The following is a 21083-nucleotide window of genomic DNA, read 5'->3' as shown; positions in this document are numbered from 1 at the left end:
TCAGAACCAGATCAATCCCAAAGTCAATCTCCCTATTGGGGAAATACTAGGAAGGTCATCTAGGAAGACCTCTGGAAATTTATTCGCCACCAAAACTGAATGTAAGGAAGGACCTTTTAGGTTAAAATCTTTAACTCTGACTAAACAATAAATACACCCTTGGAGATTAATCTCCAAGCTCTAAGATATGATATGAACCTTCCCTGAGGAGCTAGGGAACCACCTTACCATTTAAAAATTGACTTATTAGGGAATTTAAAGACAACTCTCCATGTTTGATAATCTAAGAACGTATAGCACGAGTGCAACCAATCCATCCCCAGAATAACATTGAAATCCACCATGTTTAAATCATATAAATCCACCAAAGTATATTACTACCAACAGATACCACATAACCTCTACAGACTTTTTAGCAATTATAGAGTCACCTACAAGGGTAGAAATAGAAAAAGGATCCAAAATAACCATGGGACCAAAACCAAAATTCAAATCCATAAATGGGGTCACATAAGAGAGAGTGGACCCAAGATCAAGAAAACAATACACATCATGAGAGAAAAGTTTAAATATACCAGTCACGATATTAGGTGATACCTCGTACTCTTGTTGGGTAGTGAGTGCATATAGATAATTCTAACAAGTGTCAAAACTAGATGGTGCTACCTTTGGTGTCAGAGTTGACGAAAAAAAATTATAACCTTATTCTTCCTTAAAGAAACCTTACCAACCAGATAGTTTATAAGCATGTGTCCTGGCTGACCATATTTAAAGCATCTATCACTTCCCTCGTCCTAAAAACCTTGATGCAACCGATCATAGAACATACAAGAAGGATATGATGAAGCCGATTGTGCCCCACTAGCCTAAGATTTAGCAGTCTCTTCCCTCATGTTATCACCATCCTACTAATACATATCACCCGATGACTTATTGTAAGGAGCACTAGCTATGGAGAAAGAACCAGAACTCCTAAACTTCTTCTTTGGATACTTACCACAATCCCTACCTATCACGACCCAAGCTAGGGACCTAGCCATGACAAGAATCCTAAATCGTAAAGGCATGAATGCCCTTCTTTATATAGAAATTGATGTGTGAGCTAATGCTAACATATTTTAGGCTTTTAACTAGAAATAATTATAAAGTGCTAAGCAACTTTTGTCATTTTTGATTGCTTTCTCTTTGATAATACAGGAAAGTCAAGATACAAGAAAGCCAAAGACAATAAGAGAAAAAAGAGGTGAATTTCGAACAAGTGGCCATGAAAGTGTATTTGATGACTTTTTTGATAAGTCATCACATTTTTGGTAAGTTATCAGAGTCATCGTCAGCTGTAGATAGTGTGAGAAAGTTGGAGCAAAAGTGTAATGACATCCCCTAATAAGTCAGTAGGTGTCTAATAAGCCATCAAGAATGCCATCACTCAGAAGAAGAAGATTTTTTGATCACATGTCCTGATAAGCCATCAGACATATCGTCATTCAGTAGTACAAGGCAAAAACTTAAAGCATGCCTGATGACATTTTCTGATAAGCTATCAAAACTCTGATAAGCCCTAAGGCATATCATCACACATAAGCAGAAGGCAAGAAATAGGAATCATGTTGGACGACATAGTCTAATAAGCTATTAGATCTCTGATAAGATGTAAGACATGTCGTCAGCTAAGGAGAAAATTTTAAATTTTGAATTTTGAATTTTTCTTAAGTTATGGATATAAATAGCAACTTTTAGGGTTTTATTGAGCGCTAAACATCTTGAAATTATTCCAAAGAATAATTTAATTCTCTTCAGTCTCTAAACTTAGATTTCAATTTTCAATTCTTTGATTTAGTTGTGGGATATTCTTCTTGAATTTGTGAAGAGAATCAATTTCTGACTACATATTTTGTAAGTTTAATCACTTTGAATTATGAATTCAGTTATTGTTATTGCTTTCTCTTTCATGTGGAACTAAAACCCACAACTAGGGTTGTGGGATCTATGATTACTCCTGTATTGTCTTAATAGTTGGTTATGGTTCGAGTGATTGTGGGAACATCGTGATAATTCTTTTGTATTAATTAGTTTTTGTTGGTTGGAAACAATAGAACTAGCCCTATATTAATTTGCTCAAATTGATAAATAAGCTAAAGGTAATGAATTATCAACGAGGATTTGAGAAGGTTAAGTTCCCATCTAATGATTAATGTTGTAACAAGATTAATCAACTCAAAATAAAATTAGTATGAATAGAATGGTTTCCTAAGTTCAGTAGAATTAGGGAGTTCAACATCTAGGTAGGTTGAGAAACACTTAGATGGACTGTCAAAATTGATAATTTGGTGTTTTGTACAAGTCATGAGAATCTAGTACTACAACTCTATTCAATGGGGGATTACAAACCATAGTGATCACAACTCTAGTTTCTCTATATCATTGATTTGAAATATTGCAATTTAAGCTTTGAGTTCTAAGGCGAATTGAAGTGTTAATAACTTTTGTTCAATCATTAAAAACCTCTATTTTATCTTTTCATATCATTTATTTGAATTTAACTTTTAGCTATAGTTTCAAAGTAGTTTAATCACCACTCACATTATTTACATGGTTTCGACCCCATCTACAAAGTTAGGTAAATATATTCATGAGGACCGCCTTGCACTAAATTGACATGTAAGTTGAGCGTTATCAAAAATGGCGCTGTTGCCGGGGAATACGGTTGTAAATTGAAGTTTGTTTGCACTAATTAACTATTAGTCAAGTTTCCTAGTTTTACATTTATTTGTTGTTTTTGTTTGATGCAGGAATTTTGTGGTGTATGCCAAGACCCTAAAGTTTCGGAGAACCTTTATTACTATTTAATCTAGAACCATAACTAATCAGCAGAATGGTAGTTTAGTAGGAGGCTGATAGGTTAGCACCCTTAGCTAGAGCTTCGATGAATGTGCAAAATGATGGTCAGCAAGTATGGCTTCTAAATCCTGAAGATGAAGACTTGGGAGATGAGGAGTTGCTAAACCCTAGTAATCCAAGGCATACAGAGTAAATAACTGCATCAGTATAGCGTAGTACTAGTAGGAACCATCCATTCTGAGGAAGGAAAGATCACCAGCCAGTCCAGTATAACCTCAATAATGATGATAATAGAAAGGATGGAGCAGGTGTAAATGGGTGCAATTATTCCTCCACCGTTATCACCTGGGGAAAAATTCAACATTACGAGTACTATGATTCAAATCCTTCATCTGAAGGGGGTGTTTGGTGGGCTTCCTGGGGATGATCCAAACTTGCATCTGGTGAAATTTTTCACCATTTTTAAATCTTTTGATAACCCAGGAGTGGGTTAGAATGCTATCTGTTTGAGATTGTTTCCATTGTCTCTGTCTGGGGAGGCAACATTGTGGCTTAATGATCTGAAACCTGATTCTATAACCAACTGGAGGTAGTTGAAAGGATCTTTGATAGAAAGGTTCTTTCCACCTTCCAAGAGGGTACAATTGAGGGATGAGATCAGTAGCTTTAGAAACTCCCAACTAAAGCCTTACATAAAACCTGGGAGAGATTGAAAAAGAGGCTGATACAGTGTCTGAACTACAACATGATGGATAAATACTTGGTAGACACTTTGTACAAGGCTCTTAACTCTGTGACATAACCGATTGTAGATAATGCTACTAGCGGTTTGTTTGTTGATCTTACATTCCCAGAGACTTCAGAAATACTAGAGAGAATGACCAAAAAAAGTTGGGCATGGCATACCAAAGACTTTATAGTAGCAATCCCCACTATTTCTGTAGGTATAAATGTGGAACAACGTAGAAGAGACTAAGAGTCTGATCAATACATGGCTCACCTAAAAACGTAGATGGATTTGCTAACCAAGCATTTACTATCAGGTAAAATTGAGAAAGTGAAGGTTGTGGGATTGTAGGGAAAAGTAGAGTCTGGCTCACAAGAAGAGGGAAACTATGTAAATAATTAGTGGATTTCTGAGGAAATAGCCAAGAAAATCAAGGTCGAACTTATTATGACAAGGCTAGATGTAAGAACCAGAAGCAAGGAAATTGGAGGAGTAATAATGATAAGAGCGGGTTATATGTCCCTCCTGGAAATCATAAGGCTGCTACGACAAGTTCTGAAAAGATGTCCATAGAGGAAATGATGGTTAAATGGTTAAAGAGAGTGGAGGCTACCAAATCAGGGGTGACTACCATGAAGACTGATCAATTCTCTGTGAGTCAGTTGGTAAACTCACACTCTACTTTGATCAAATAGCTGGAATAAAAAATAAGCTAACTCTCTACAGCACTGAACTAGAGAAATAGTGGAATATTACCTAGTGATATGGTTCAAAATCTGCAGAATGATGGCTTATGTATGGCGATTACCACTAGAAGTGGTAAGATATTACCTGGTCCTTCTATGGGAAAAGGTGGAGTTGAAGATGAGATTGAAGTAGATGGTGAGCTTGAAAAAGATAATATAGTGGAGTCTAAGAAGCTGGATAGCATTGATATCTTTTCTAATCATTAGTAGGTCGATGAGTTGGAAAAGGGGAAAGAGAAGGAAAAGAAAGTAGAGGTGAACACTCTCCCAAGACCATCACCTCTCTTTCCTCAGAGATTGAAGAAGAAGGTTGATGACACGAAATTTAGTTAATTCATGGAAATATTATAGCAGTTAATAATAAATGTTCCTTTGGTAGAGGCAATCGAGAAAATGCCAGGGTATGCTAAATTCAATAAGGAATTTGTGATGAAGAAAAGAGCGGTGAGCTACAAACTAGAGGATAATCTCCATCATTGTAAGTGCTATTTCTACGAGGTCCTTGGTGCAAAAGAAGGCAGACCCAGGAGCATTCACTATTCCTTATATGATTGGGTCTTTGGAATTCTCTAAGGACTTATGTGATCTGGGAGTAAGCATTAATCTGATACCGCTAGCTGAATATAAAAAACTGAGTTTGGGAAACCCCACATCCACTAACATTCAACTCGTGATGGCGGATAGGTTGGTAAAATGACCTATTGGTATTTTGTGTGATGTGTTAGTGAAGATAGATAGCTTCACATTTCCTGTGGATTTCATCATTCTGGACTGCAAGGTGGACTTCGAGGTGCCCATAATCTTAGGTCGACCTTTCCTCAGAACCGAAAGTGTGTGGATTGATTTGCGAGCTAATGAGCTTTTATTTAGGATGAATAATGAGGTGGTGTGATTTGATGTGTGTCAATTAATGAAGCAGCATAAATAAATGAGTGTGTTCTTAATTGTTGATGTATATTATGAGGATGAGCAAGATGTGTCAATAGAGGAGAAACTTGTTGTCGATCCTTTAGCCGTAGTTTTGATGAATTTTGATCGTGAAAGCCTTGAGGAGCACAAAGAGATTGTTTGTGCTTTGTTATAAATGGGTTCATACTCTTATGCTCCTAAGAAGCTAGATCTTAGTCTTGCTAATCGACCAACACCACTGGCTAATCCATCTATCGAAGCGCTACCGGTGTTGGAATTGAAAGAACTGCTAGGGCATTTAAGGTACGTGTTTTTGGGCAATGGAAACACGCTACACATTATTATTGCAGCTTATTTGGGCAAGCAGCAAGTAAAAGAACTTATTTCGGTACTTCAAAGGTACAAAAGAGCAATAGGAGGGACTATCGCAGATATTATTGGCATTCCCCCTGGCTTTTGAACGCATAAAATACAACTTGAGGAAGATTATACTCCAACCATAGAGCAGCAGTGTTATCTTAAACCACCAATGCAAAAGGTGGTTAAGAAGGAAATTATTAAGTGGTTGGATGCAGTAGTGGTTTACCCTATTTCTGACAGTAAATGGATGAGTCCAGTTCAGTGCGTGCCCAAAAAAGTGGGCATGACTGTTGTTGCAAATGAAAGGAATGAGTTGATTCCACTCAGGCCTATGACTGGGTGGAGAGTTTGCATGGACTACTGCAAATTAAACTCATGGACTTTAAAAGACCACTTCCCGATGCCCTTTGTGGACCAAATGCTTGATTGATTGGCCGAAAGGGGGTGGTATTGCTTCTTAGATGGTTAATCTGGATATAACCAGATTTGTACTGCTCCTGAAGATCAGGAGAAGAGGACATTCACATTCCCATATGGCACCTTTGCATTTAAGAGGATGCCGTTTGGGTTATGCAATGCACCCACTACTTTGCAATGGTGCATGATGTCTATTTTCTCAGATATGGTGGGGGAAACCATAGAGGTTTTCATGGATGATTTCTCTATGGTGGGAGATTTATTTGAGCTGTGTTTGGAAAACCTGAGTATGGACTTGCAACGATGTGTTGAATTTAATTTGGTGCTTAATTGGGAGAAATGCCACTTTATGGTAAATGAGGACAACATTTTCGGGCACATAATTTCAGCAAAAGGGATACAGGTTGATCAAGCCAAGGTTGAAGTTATTGATAAACTACCACCTACCATTTTAGTGAAGGGAGTGCATAGTTTTCTTGGGCATGCTGGCTTTTACCGAAGGTTTATAAGAGACTTCTCAAAGGTTTCAAATCTACTTTGCAAACTTTTGGAGAAAGAAGTGAAGTTCTCTTTTGATGATGATTGCTTAAAGGCATTTGAATGCCTTAAAAAGAAGTTGGTTGAGGCCTCTATCATTGTTGCATTGGATTGGTTAAAACCATTTGAGATCAAGTGTAATGCAAGCGGTGTTACCCTTGGAGCTGCATTGGGATAAAAGAAGGACAAACTTTTTCATCCAATATATTATGCCAGGAAAGCACTAAATAGAGTGCAAAAGAACTACACCTTCACTGAACAGAAACTCCTGGATGTAGTGTATGCTTTTGAGAAATTCAGGGCTTACCAGCTTAGGACCAAGGTGGTGGTTCACACTGACCCCGCAACCTTGAGGTATTTGATGGCTAAGAAGGATGCAAAAGCAAGGCTGATTAGATGGGTGTTTCTTATACAAGAACTTGACTTTGAAGTCAAAAATAGAAAGGGTTGCAAAAACTAAATTGTGGATCATCTGTCTAGAATGAAAGGTAAGTAGGCAGTTAGTGATGAAATGAAGATAAATGATGCATTTCCTGATGAGGAGATCTTAGCTGCTGCTATGGATAAAATGACTTGGTACACTGATTTTGCAAATTATGTTGTGAGTGAAGTTATTCCAGAAAATCTTTCCCTCCATCAAAGAAAGAAATTCCTTCATGATGTAACACACTACTTTTGGATGAGCCGTATCTTTTTCGACGATGTGCTGACAATATTATAAGGTGATGTGTGCTAGAAGTATATGTATTGTGTATATTGGAAGCATGTCATGGTTCCCTAGTTGGAGGTCACCATGCAGGTGACTGAATGACTAGAAAGGTATTGCAGAGTAGCTACTATTGGCCAATATTGTTCGAGGATTCTCATGAGTTTGTGCTGAAGTACGACCAATATAAGAGGCAGGGGTCGATCTCCAAAAGACACGAGATGCCTTTGACTAAGATGCTTGAAGTGGAATTTTCTGACGTTTGGGGCATCGATTTCATGGTTCCTTTTATAAGCTCGTATGAGATAAAATATATTCTAGTTGCTATTGATTATGTCTCGAAATGGGTCAAAGCTATTTCCTTGTCTGATAATGAAGGAAAAAGGGTTATTTCTTTTCTCAAGAAGAACATCTTATCTCGCTTTAGAGTACCACATACTATTAGAAGCGATTGAGGATCTTATTTTTAAAACAAAGCGTTTCGAGCTTCCTTCGCAAAATATGGGGTGAAGCAATATGAGTAGTGACTCCATATCACCCATAAACTAGTGGACAAATGGAGGTGTCAAATCGAGAGATTAAAGCTATCCTAGCCAAAACAGTGAATGCTTATCGGTAAAACTGGTCTCGAAAGCATGCCACTTACCAATAAAGATGAAGCACAAGGATTTGTCGGCACTCAATAGGTTAAATTTGAATTGGAAGGAGGAAATAGAGCTAAGACTGGGAAACTAAATGAGATGGATGAATTCCATCTCGGAGCATATGAAATAGCAGACCTATACAAAGAAAAGATGAAGAAGTATCGTGATTTGAGGATCAAGAAATAAGATTTCCAAAAAGGTGACTTGGTTTTTCTGTTCCATTACAAACTCAAACTGTTCCCAGGTAAGCTTAAATCCAAGTGGTCAGGCCTGTTAAGATTAGACAAATCTGCTCATCTAGAGTAGTAGAACTTGAAAATGAAGATGGAAACATCTTTAAGGTTAATGGGCAATGAGTCAAACTTTATATCGGTCCAAAATACTTGATGAAAAGTATTTCTACTATCTTTCTAGATTAAGTCTGAAGTAATCAAGATACCTAAGTCATGCCATGACGTTAAATTAGGCGCTTCATGGGAGACAATCCATGATCCCCGCGCTTGATCTACTCTAGGTATACCCTAACCCTTAGTTTAGTTTTTCTTTGTTTTAAGTTGAGGGTGTAGGGTTTGTTGTTTTTGTAACATTTTGTAGTTCACTAGGAGAAATACAAGTACCTGAGCAGTTAAAATAGTTTTGTTATTTTATGAACATCTCTCAAATGGTCTGATTATTTAACTGTGTGATTTGCATCTAATTGTGACCACTGTGCATCTTGTTATGGCATTAGTTCTAGTGACTTGATAATAATGCTAAACAATTGCATGAACTAGATAATTTGTAACTTGTGCTATACTTGTGTGCCATATGCGTGTGAGATCTTACTTAGTTCCCTTTGTATATTGAATCCAGAACTTTCCCGGTTAGTCTTACCTAGGTTGAAAGATAGGGGTTAGGAAAGGATCATTGGCCATTTTGTTATTAGCCCACTTTTAGACTAAATGACCTTCGCTGTATGCATAATATCCCTTGATCCGTATTTTGAGCATGAATAGAATATTTCTTTTTATGATACCTATTACCATCTCATTTATATCATAATAAAGCTATTTTGTCCCTGGCCCTCCTTGGACACTGTGCACCTTGACTAAGGCAAATAGCCTAAGTTGTGGGTGGCTATCATAGGTGTACGTATGTAGAATAAGTATGGAGAAAGTTAGGATAAAAGAAAAGAATAAAAAGCTAGGTGCGGAGGAAAAGAACAAGAAAAGAAAAGTTGTGAAATAAAAAGAAGTGATTCAAGAAAAGACCGCATCCATCCTGAATATGTGTGATCAAGAAAAGAAAAGAATAGAAAAAGATTAATAAGTGAGACCCCATAAACTAGTGTAGTGTCAAGGAGGCTTAGTCACTTTAAATATCATACCAGCCCCTAGCCTACATTACAAGCCAAAGAGAAGATCTATAGTGATCCTAGTTGACCTGTCTGAAAATTTTGGTAATGAAAATAAGGGCAAGCCTATGGTATTTGGAATACATTGATTGGAACATCATTCTGAGAGTGAGCGTCTTTTGATTGCCCCCATGGTTACATATGAGTTGTCTGATATAAGTGAAGTGGGACTTCTTTGTATTGAGGGCACACTGGTTATGTTACTAGTTGCTAACTTGTTTAGATAGTGTAATCTTGGTACATGCATGGTTGTTACTGAATTGATGTCATATCTTGATTCTTGTGTGTCGCATTGTTGTTATTCAATAATATGCACAGTTGTTTTTTTAAATTAATTGACCTTGGAGATGGTGAAGATGTTTTTAGACAATATAAATGGTTGACTGCCGAATGTATTCTGTATCCTCTTGGTTGTGTTTTAGTTACTTGAGGACAAGCAATTATTTTAAGTTGAGGGTGTTGATATGTGAGAAGATGCTAACACATTTGAGGCTTTTAACTGAGAATAATTGCAAAGTCTTAAGCAACTTTTGTCATTTTTGATTTTTTTTATCTTTGATATTGCAGTAAATGTCAAGATGCAAGAGAAAGAGCAATAATGAAAGTAAAAGAGCTGATTTCTGAGCAAGTAGATAGTGAAGTATAGTGGAAGACTTGTCTGATAAGTCGTCAGCTATGTGATAAGCTATCATAGTTGCCGTCAGCCTTATAGAGAGGATGATATTTAGCTGGAAGAAGTGATGACAACCTGTGATAGGTTGTCTGAGTTGTGATAAGCCATCAGGCTTATCGTCAGGCATAGGCAGTTCTTGAGAACTTGAAGTCAAGAAGCGACGATAATTCTGATAATCCGTCAACTTTGTGATAAGTTATAAGAGTCATCGTTAGCTGTAGACAGTGTGAGGTAGTGGGAGCAGAAGTGTGACGACATTCCCTAATAAGCTGTCAGGTGTGTGATAAGCCATCAGGAATGCCGTCATCCCAAGGCAGAAATCATGAAAGTGGAAGAGGACCCGAAAATAATTCTAATAAATCGTTAGACTCCTCATAAGCCATCAGAGGGTCATCATCATCCTAAGGCAAAAATTATCAAACTTGGAGAAGAAGCTGACGACATTTCTGATAAGCCGTCAGACACATTATAAAACATCACACTTCATCATCACCTATGCAAGAAAAGATCTGTAATCTGTGATTTGTTTCCATAATTAGGCTGAAGTATTTAAGGCATAATTTAGGATTTTTCTGAGCATCTTGAACTTCATGTTTTCATCAAGTTTTCTCTCTAGTTTTCTCTGCAACATTACAATTTATTTTTGGAGAAATTATTATTACTTTTTTAGGGATTTTCTACTGTGATTTAGAAGGAGAAACACTTGTTCATATTCATCATTCTGTAAATTATCATCTATCGAACTATGAATACAATTTGCGTTTTTGCTTTCTCCATTATGAGTAGCTAAATTTCCTTAACCTGAATTGTGGTATCTATGGGTTTGGGTTTGTAATGTAACTAAGTGTTAAAGATTCTAACGGTGGTAGAAACTTCTTGTTAATTCCATTATTTTATATTCTGACTATTGGTTGTAAACAATAGGCCTTGCTTACTAGTGATTTACTTGAGATAAGAAATCAACCCTAGTAAGAAGTGAATTATCAATAGGGACTTGGAAGCATCAAACTTCCATTTAATAATTAGTGTTGTAACAAGATTAATTAACTTGAGATAACATCCTGTTATGAAATATAAATTTCCTAAGTTAGAAAGAATTAGGTGGTTAAATGTCTAAATAGGTTGAGAAATATTTCGACATAACTTCGACAAGGATAGTCTGTTGTTCCTACCTACCAAAAGAATCTTGAACCGTTACTAGCATCTGTCAAATCCCAACACCCATAGTGAACATAACTCTGGTTTTCTTTATCATATTAATTTCAAAAACTGAATTGAGAAGTAATTAATTGCTACCTTTCAAAAAACTCGCATTCACAGGAAATTGCTAACTATCAGTTGATTAACCCGCAGATAACTCAAATTCACACCATATTCCCTGTGGGATTCGACCCCAACCTAGTTGAGTTATATATTGACAATGATTGCTTACATTCTCGTAAGAGAGATGTAGTTTGAGCGATATCAACATTCATACACACTTTCATATAATATAAAGGAAAATGCTGAAATATAAACAATATAGGATCATGGTCAATATCATAATTCAATTGAACAATCTGGAATGGAAATCATAAACCTCTAACAATGTCTAACATCAGTCTGTGAATTCTCTACTAATTGAAAATAACATCTGTCTGAAATCTGGGACTAGGCCCCCAGTCGGACCATGAATCAAAATAAAAAAACAAAATCAAGTTTCATAACTAGGACTTTTGAAGTAAGGGAGGCTCACCAGCTGTAAACTTCTGATAAGTCAATCTAGTATTTATGGGACCCCAGGACTCTGTCTTAGAATCCTGAAATATAGGGGGTCAATACAAAAGTACTGGTATGTAGAGCAATAAAAAATAATCTATTTTTATATAACATAAGTAAGAGCAATTTATAAACAGTTTTATATAAGATATATGAAAAACACATGGGCATATTTAAAAGACTTTGAACAATTATCTGAAATCCATGACTCACTCTTTATCTTACTTCTGAGCTAGGTGGTATACCTTACAACTCTAAAATTCCATGGGCTATATGGAATCTGCCCTTGACTCAGCAGCCAATACCCCAACCCGAGTTTCCCGCAAGGGTTGGAGTCTCTATCTCTGATATGCCACAGGGCACTAGGCCAGAGTATAATCCCTCTAGGGGATGAAATAAACTCGTATGGGCAAAACATAGTTTTGGGCTAGGAGTTGTTGAACTCAAGACTTCTTTGGGAAACTACCTAACCCTCTTTAAGCCCATTTTTATCTCTTTAAAACATGTATTCTCTGAAATCAAAATATGAAAACTCTAACTCTGCTATGGCATACATTTATATGGTATCATCATATCATTGACTTGCAAGGCGTATCTCTGGGCCATTCATAGCATATTATAATCTCTTCTTTCAAAACATGAAGTTTGGGACCACCATATAATTTAATAAATTCAAAAGGAATCCTGCTTTAAACTCATGTGAACACATGCGTGAAACTCTCTCTTTTAAACCTTTGAACAATATGTGATGGTCATGAAATTTGTGGCAAATCATGAAATTCTTTTAGCAATTCTCTTAACATTTAACATCATATAATCCATCCCCTCTTAAATTCCAAATCATAATCAAGTCATAAATTAAAAATCAAGTCATTCATATCATGCTTTCTTAAAATGCAATCGAGTACTTCATAAGACACATATAAACAAGCAGCTTAACAACAAGAGAGGGACGTTTATAGGCTTATGCTCTAAATTCAATCCTCAAATCTAAATTTCATACATACATATAAAAGATTACAAATAAAATTTGGGGGAAAGGCCTCAAGACCAAAATAATAGTGTCATTAAAGCATTCATAATTCAAGATTGAAAATATAATTCCAAAACCCCCTTAAAATTTCATGATTTCTATAACTTTAAATCTTATTCAATATGTTTTTAACAAGACAATGTAGTTTAGGAAAACCCCACGTACCTTAGATTATAAGATTTGCAAGATGGAACCCGGATCTTGATCCGTTTCTTGGAATTCTTGATCTTAGGGAGTTCTTCATTATTGGGGATGAGTTAGGGCTTTGATTTTCAGAGAAAGAGTGAATAGTAGGCAATTTTGTTTTTTTGTGGCTGAAATTCTATGTTATAGATAGATTTTAGGTGAGGGGAAGTGACCAAAATGCCCCTAGCCCCATTAGAAACTGATTTAACGAGTGAAACAGTTTTGTAATGCGCCGGCCGGTGCTTCGCGTCGACATCGCATGGGCTTACTGCCTCACACGGACAATGTCTTAACTTTTCGCTCGGTTATCGGATTTTGGCAAAATTGATATCGTTGGAAAGCTAATTTAATTATATACAATTTGGTGGGTCTTGAACTGCAAAATTCTACGTGCATCAAAAGTTATACATGTTCAATGTAGACCCTTGTTGAATCGAATATCCAATTTTGAATGAATGAAAGGTTCTTAGCTCAACTTTGCTTTAGGCTATTTCTATGAACATTTTCCACCTCATAATCATTTCATATACTAGGCGAAAGATCATGAAACATGAATCTAAACATAAACCATTAAATTAGAGCTTATGCATGTAGGAATGATGATTCAATTTCTAGCTTGAAAATACGGGGCGTTACATTATCTCCCTCTTGGGATTATTTGTCCCCCAATGATAGGTAGGGTATTTTGAGGATCTAAAAGTGTAGAATAAAGAATGTAGTCTCTCATTGAATAATTTTCCTCAACAAAACATACAAAGGCCTGGAACGAGTTTCATGGTAACCCCGACCAAAACGTATAAGCACGAAACATGAGGCAATGATACTTTACATAGGGATGATCTTGAACATGAGCTCTATGAACCATAATCAACACAACATAAGGAATGAGTTAATTTGGTGATAATAGGACTAACATACATCGGTTCTAATCATGAAATAAGGTTTTCATCGGACATAGAATTTAGAAGCATTCTGCACCTTGCAAGGTACAACGAATAGACTTAAACTTAAAGACACTAATCGTCTACGCCCCAAACAATAAATAGCATACTTCACACTTTTTAACTTACATTTATCCCATCACACGTCTAGCCACAAGAATTTGAGTCCCACTACTTAGTGCTTCCATGTTGAAGCCCAACTCGGAGTAAAAAGGTTCTAACTTAAGCTATAGGACCCTGAACTTTACATCCCTTTAAGAATATTTCTTCACCTTAGCACTACCATCAAACACACTCGAGATTTAATTTAAAGAGTACTAAGAACATAGCATATAGGTTTGTATTTTCAATAGCCACAATATTTAAGCCTAATCATTACTACACTCACTAAATGGATTCCCCCACTAAGACCAACAATTTTAATCACTCTCATAAATATTTTGTCCACATTCACCCTTCTTAGCTATTTCACACAACAAAAGTTCATCTCCATCTTTTCCCTTTCATCTATAACCTTAGCTCAAGAATTCACTTCAAAGTTTTCAACTTCAGGAACATCTACACTCTTACTTACCACATTACTACGCTTCCATATCCACCATCTTACTAATATATAGAGGGTCATTAAGGGAACTGAGCACAATCATCATAAATAGGAGAAACACTACTCAATTATAAACCATGCCTATTGACCTATATCAAGGTAGAATATGAGGTAAAGATATGATACTATCATGAAGAACTTCCTATGCCAAGTATCAGGATCATAAGTAGAGAGTTGTTCAGAAGAAACACAATACAACATGAATTCTTAGGATAGAGCATAGTGAGAAAATATTGACGCACATATCAAGGTAAAATGAGGAAAAGAGACTGAATTACCATCCTGGTTCCAGAAATTAGTAAGACAAACTGGGCGCCCGATGCGCTAAGAAACGCACCGCGTCGGTCCCTACCAACGCAATTCCTGGCGCGACTCATCAATATTGCATTGGCCTAGTATTTTGATCCTCCAAGCATGCTTCAAACATCGTCTGAAAAATCTAAAACTTTCCTAAGACACCCCTAATCATGAATCAACTCAAAATTATATGTCTCGGGGTCGGGAAGATCAATTTGAAAATCACAAAGTTAAGAGCTCATAAATATGACTAAGTCTTTTAACAATTAGAAAAAAAATTATGTTGTCAACTCTCCATACATACAACCAATAGTGGTATTGAGTTGAGAATGCTACGAGGGTGTTACATTACAACTAAAAGATTTTCGCTTAAAGTGATTGCTCCTTATTTAAGAAACTGAGATTTGCTATGATTTTGCATAAATCTTATCACTTTGGCTAAACCCGACATAAAATGAGTCAGTGACATATAGAAACATATTTTCTTAGGAACAAGCATGCTGAGAGACATAGATTTTCATAGATCACAAAAAACATAACCTACGACTTGAATACATGAAAGACTGGATTACTAAGAGACATAAATGCTCCTAGTTTAGACGTCAGGTCATAAACATAAGTCCATAGAGAACTCGAACCATAGTCATAGGTATGACTTGGACACATGACATAGGATATTAGCAGAATAATCTCTGAAATATAAGTAGGATGAGTATGCTTGAGTAGGAATAGATTTATCATGACTTCTCCCCTCAACTTGCCAAATAGAGAATAATTCGGGAACTAACTTAATTCCCCATCACCCCCTTAAATCAAAGTCACACTCCTAGACTTACAAACATATCCCTTTATCAAATCTATAGACACAAATCTCAACATAAAAGAGGCATCACCACAGGCTTAAACTCTAAACTCTCCCTGAAGAACTATACTATGAAAAGCTTGCTTTTCTGTAAATTCTACTCTTAATATCTGCTAGCCTCAATAGCCATCACTCTACATCTCTTACTCCCATGAGCGTACACATCCACACTCCTTATTACAAAAATGGGTATCAGTATATACATGGATACAAACTCTTCTCATTAATCTCTAATCCAAAAACACTAAAAAAAAATTCTAGGACATCCCCTTTCAGGGACACTCATTGTAATTTCTTCTAACCCCCAAATTCATCAACTTACGAATACCATTATCATGGCTATAGGCACCCACACGTTTGAAAATTTAATACTCTATCTTCAATTCCTTAGAATAATCGCATTACACCTAAAATCACATAACTTGCAACTTAACAAAAATTTGTAAAACCATACCCAAGGCTCATATTGCCTACCTATTTTTTCTACAATTCAACTCGAATTAGCACCATACAACAATTTCCTAGACTTTTCTATACTACAATATCCAAGAGTTAAATTTAGGTACATAAAATACTTATACACATCACGCGTTATCTAACAACATGCTACCTTAGATTTCAACTTATTCTTATTTACTCACTCTCTTCTCCACACTAATAATTCAACCACAATTCATTATTGTTTTTAAACACTAGCCCTCATGACCCTATACATATTGCAATTGCCCACTTCTATTTTGCACGTCTCCAACCTAGGCTATTTCAAACAGTACACCAAACCAACTAATTCATTCCCACAAAACATACATTATCAATATCAAACTAGTATTCTCATAACTATATTCCACATATAAAGTTTAAGTCTATTGTCAATCATCAATGATATACCACTAGTAAATTATACCGCATATCCTACTAGTCCATTAAATTAGGAAATCAACCCAAATATTTAACTTTACTTATCTACTACCTACAACCACAACCCCTCTATGACATCACTATTACAACTTAACATCCATTATATACCTTCTCACATGAAGTACAAGTTTACAACGACTAGAGAAAGAAAAATAGAGGAGGGTGAAGTCACTAACAAAGAATAGATGGTCTAAGTCTTATAATATAATCTATTACAATCTTATCAACTTATTCCACTTTCTCACATCATAGTTACTTGCCCATGCATACATCACAACTACCTTTGAAATTCCATATATCGCAATGTGTCTATACTTATAACTTTTTTTCTATTTTAACCTTTTTCATTTTTAGCCTATAAGGGATTCATATAACAATCATCACCATCCATTCTAGGCTCCTTCCCTAATTTGTATACCTAATAATCATAGCTAGCCACTTTCTTCACAAACTTTCATAAAATTTACGAATATTACTACTACATTAGTCACTTACTATAAAAAGGCAACCCATCCCTCATTCCATGATTATAAAACTAAAACTATTTATTTATGCAAATGTCACCCTCACTCTGACTGCTAACCTTTTGACTTCATGTCACCCACTTCTGGACCATCTCACTATCAATAGGTCAAGACACTTTAACATACACTACTACTCGGGTGGAAATACAGTTCCAACATTCTGCTACATATCATTACCCATATGGAAGACACCTGCAATAAGAATTTTAAAAAAGAACCGAATAGACTTTGTACCTCAGGCTGAAAAGCACGATTTTAGAAGAATAAAGGCATACACTCAAATCAATACACCTTGAAGCACTAATGGACTCCTCTTAAGTCCTTGTGCTATCTCATAACATTATGGATAACTAAATCAGAGAGAACCATATCGTTAGGAGAACTGGACTCTTAGAATTATATCGCCTCGACAGTGAGGCATGGCCCATGAAATTAGAAGAAGGAAAAAATTTGGATAACTTCCTTATGGACAACTCTATAGGACAAACTAGAGTATGGAAGAATTACAAACAACTCCTAAATGCCCGGTAGCCTCTTGATTATAAGTATGGTGTACAACACACCCATAAGCAAGACTATACTAGAAATGATTTTGCAGACACCCTGGGACTATAAACCATGCTCTGATACCAAGTTTGTCATGACCCAAGATGGGGCCTAGCCATGACAAGCATCCCAAATTGTGAAGGCCCGAGAGCCCTTCTCTATCTGGCAATCATAAACACTTTCATATAATCTACAAAAAAATATGAAAATATAAACAATACGGGATCACGGTCAATATCATAATTCAATTGACCAATCAGGAAGGGAAATAATAAACCTCTAACAACGTCTAACATCAATCTATGAAATCTCTACTAACTAAAAATAACATCTGTCTAAAATCTGGGACAAGGCTTCCATTTGGACCATGAATCAAAATAAAATAACAATATCAAGTTTTATAACTAGGTATTCTGAAGTAAGGGAGGCTCACCAGCTGCAAACTTCTGATAAGAAATTCTACTGCTTACGGGACCCCATGACTGTGTCTCAGAATCTTGAAATATTACTGGTACATAGACCAATCCAAAATATTGTATATTTATATAACATAGGTAAGAGCAATTTATAAACAATTTTATAGAAGATATATGAAAGATACATCAGCATATTTAAAAGATTTTGAACAATTATCTGAAATCCATAACTCACTCTTTATCTTACTTATGAGTTAGGTGGTATACCTTGTAAATCTAAAATGCCATGGGCTATATGGAATCTTCCCTTGACTCGGTAGCCAAGCCCCCAACCCGAGTTTGCCACAAGGGTTAGAGTCTTTGTCTCTAATACGCCATAGGGCACTAGGCCAGCGTATAATTCTTCTAGGGGATGAATTGATCCCGTATCAGCAATACATGGTTTTGGTCTAGGATTTCTTGAACTCAAGACTTCTTTGGGCAACCACCTAACCATCTTTAATCCAATTATTAGCTCTTTAAAACATATATTCTCTTAAATCAAAATCTTAACACTCTAAATCTGTTATGGCATACATTTATATGGTATCGTTATTCCATTGACTTGCAAGTCACACCTTTAGGCCTTTCATAGCATATTACAATCTTTTCTTTCAAAACATGAAGTTTGGTACCACCATATCAATCAATAAATTCAAAAGGACTCTTTCTTTAAACTCATGTGAACACATGCATAAAACTCTCTCTTTTCAACCATTCAACAACATGCGGTGGTCATGAAATTTATGGCAAATATGAAATTCTTATAGAAATTCTCTTGACATTTAACATCAAATAAACCGTCCCCTCTTAAGTTCAAAATCATAATCAAGTCATAAACCTAAAATCAAGTCATTCATATCATGCTTTCTCAAAATACAATCAACTATTTCATAAAACACATAAAAACAAGGAGCTTAACAATAATAGAGGGACGTTTATAGGCTTATGCTCTCAGTTCAATCCTCAAATCTCAATTTCATACATACATATATAAGATTACAAATCAATAGTATCATTAAAGCATTCATAATACAAGATTGAAAACATAATTCCAAAACCTCTTTAAAATTTCATGATTTCTATAACTCTAAGTCGTATTAAATATGATTTCAATAAGCCCATGTAGTTCAGGAAAATCCCACGTACCTTAGATTATAAAATTTGAAAGATGGAACCTAGATATTGATCTATTTCTTGGAATTCTTGATCTTAGGGATGGGTTCTTAATTTTTGGGGATGAGTTAGGGTTTTGAATTTTGAAAGAAAAAGTGAATACTAGGCAATTTTGGCTTCTTGGGGATGAAATTCTATGTTATAGACGGATTTTGGGTGAGAGAAAGTGGCCAAAATGCCCCTAGACTCATTAGAAACTGATTTATCGAGTGAAATAGTTTCGTAATGCGTTGGTCGATGCATCGCATCGACATCGTGTCAGCTTACTGCCTTACACAGAAAATGTCATAAATTTTTGCTTGGTTATCGGATTTTGACAAAATTGGTACCACTAGAAAGATAATTCAATTATCTACAATTTGGAGCTTCATGAGCTACAAAATTCTCTGTGTATCAAAAGTTATACACATTCAAAGTAAACTCTTGTAGATTCAAATATCCAATTTTGAATGAATGAAAGGTTCTTAGCTGAACTTTTCTTTAGGCCATTTCTATGAACATTTTCACCTCATAATCACTTAATCTACCAGGTGAAAGATCATGATACATGAATCTAAATAAAAACCATGGAATTAGAGCTTATGCATGTAGGAATGATGATTCAATTGTTAGCTCAAAAATGTGGGGCGTTACACTACTGCTTTGCTGTTGGCCACCACCCTACTCAGAGAAACTAAACTTCTTAACCTGCCTTTCCCCTACCTTAGAAAACTTTTTCTTTTCCTCCTCCACCTATTGCATGTAACCAACCAACCTAGAGATGTTCATGTCTTTGATCATAAAGGCAGTCTTACTTTTATGAATTAACTCATGAGACAGTCCTAAGGAAAATTGCCTCATCCTAGACCTCATATCTGACACCATATTTGAAGCATATCAAGATAGTTGGTGTGACATCATCGCATACTTCTTGACCATTCTCTTCCCCTATTTTAGATTAACGAATTTCTCCACTTTCTCTTTCCTCATCTCCAGAGGAAAGAAGCACATAAAAAATGTATTGGAGAAAGTATCCTACAAAGATGACTCCTTAACATCACCCCTTACCATATCCCATTTCTCGTACTATTGGTACGCCACCTTCTTTAGCTAGTAGGCAATAAACGCTACCCCTACCATATTCGTGACATGCATAACCCTAAAAATCTTCTCCATCTCATCCAAAAAACCCTGAGGATCCTCCTTTATCTTAACACCATTAAAAGTTATAGGACTCAACCTCATGAACTGGCCAACACTAGTGGCCTCAGAAGATAGAGTAACAGATGTACCATACTTAGCCTGAGAAGCGTCCAACTGAGAAGTCATATGAATCAAATGATGAAACTCCGCATTTATCATGTCATCTTGAGGAGGATTAGAGGGAACCGGTCGAACTCTAAAATGTTCAGGAACTAGACTCCTACATCGAGTTTGAATCCCATAAGTAGAGTGTGTCCCATCAACATCGTCCCTAGTTGGGACATAGGAATTTTTTTGCATATCAAATCATCGAGGCATGATCTTAAAAGTGAACAAATAGGAATTAGAGAGGATTATATGACCTTAGACTTTATAGCTTAAAATCAGAACATATGAAAGAGAAACAATGCTAAATTCCTTGTAGTCGCTCCCTTATAAGTGTGGCTTGCTAGACACCCTTTAAAAAGACTTTACTCAATACGACTTTATGGATTCCTAATTGACAATGAACCTAGGGCACTGATACCAATCTCACATGACCCAAACCAGGGCCTAGTTGTGTTGGGTGCCTCAATCCCAATCAAAATTAGAGACCACCCCCAATACCCCACCATAACCATCTTACATCCCATATCATATGAGTTCCAAATT

The sequence above is a fragment of the Capsicum annuum genome, chromosome 5 (assembly GCF_002878395.1).
Source record: "Capsicum annuum cultivar UCD-10X-F1 chromosome 5, UCD10Xv1.1, whole genome shotgun sequence".
In the NCBI taxonomy this organism is placed as follows: Eukaryota; Viridiplantae; Streptophyta; class Magnoliopsida; order Solanales; family Solanaceae; genus Capsicum; species Capsicum annuum.
This window is presented reverse-complemented; position numbering follows the sequence as displayed.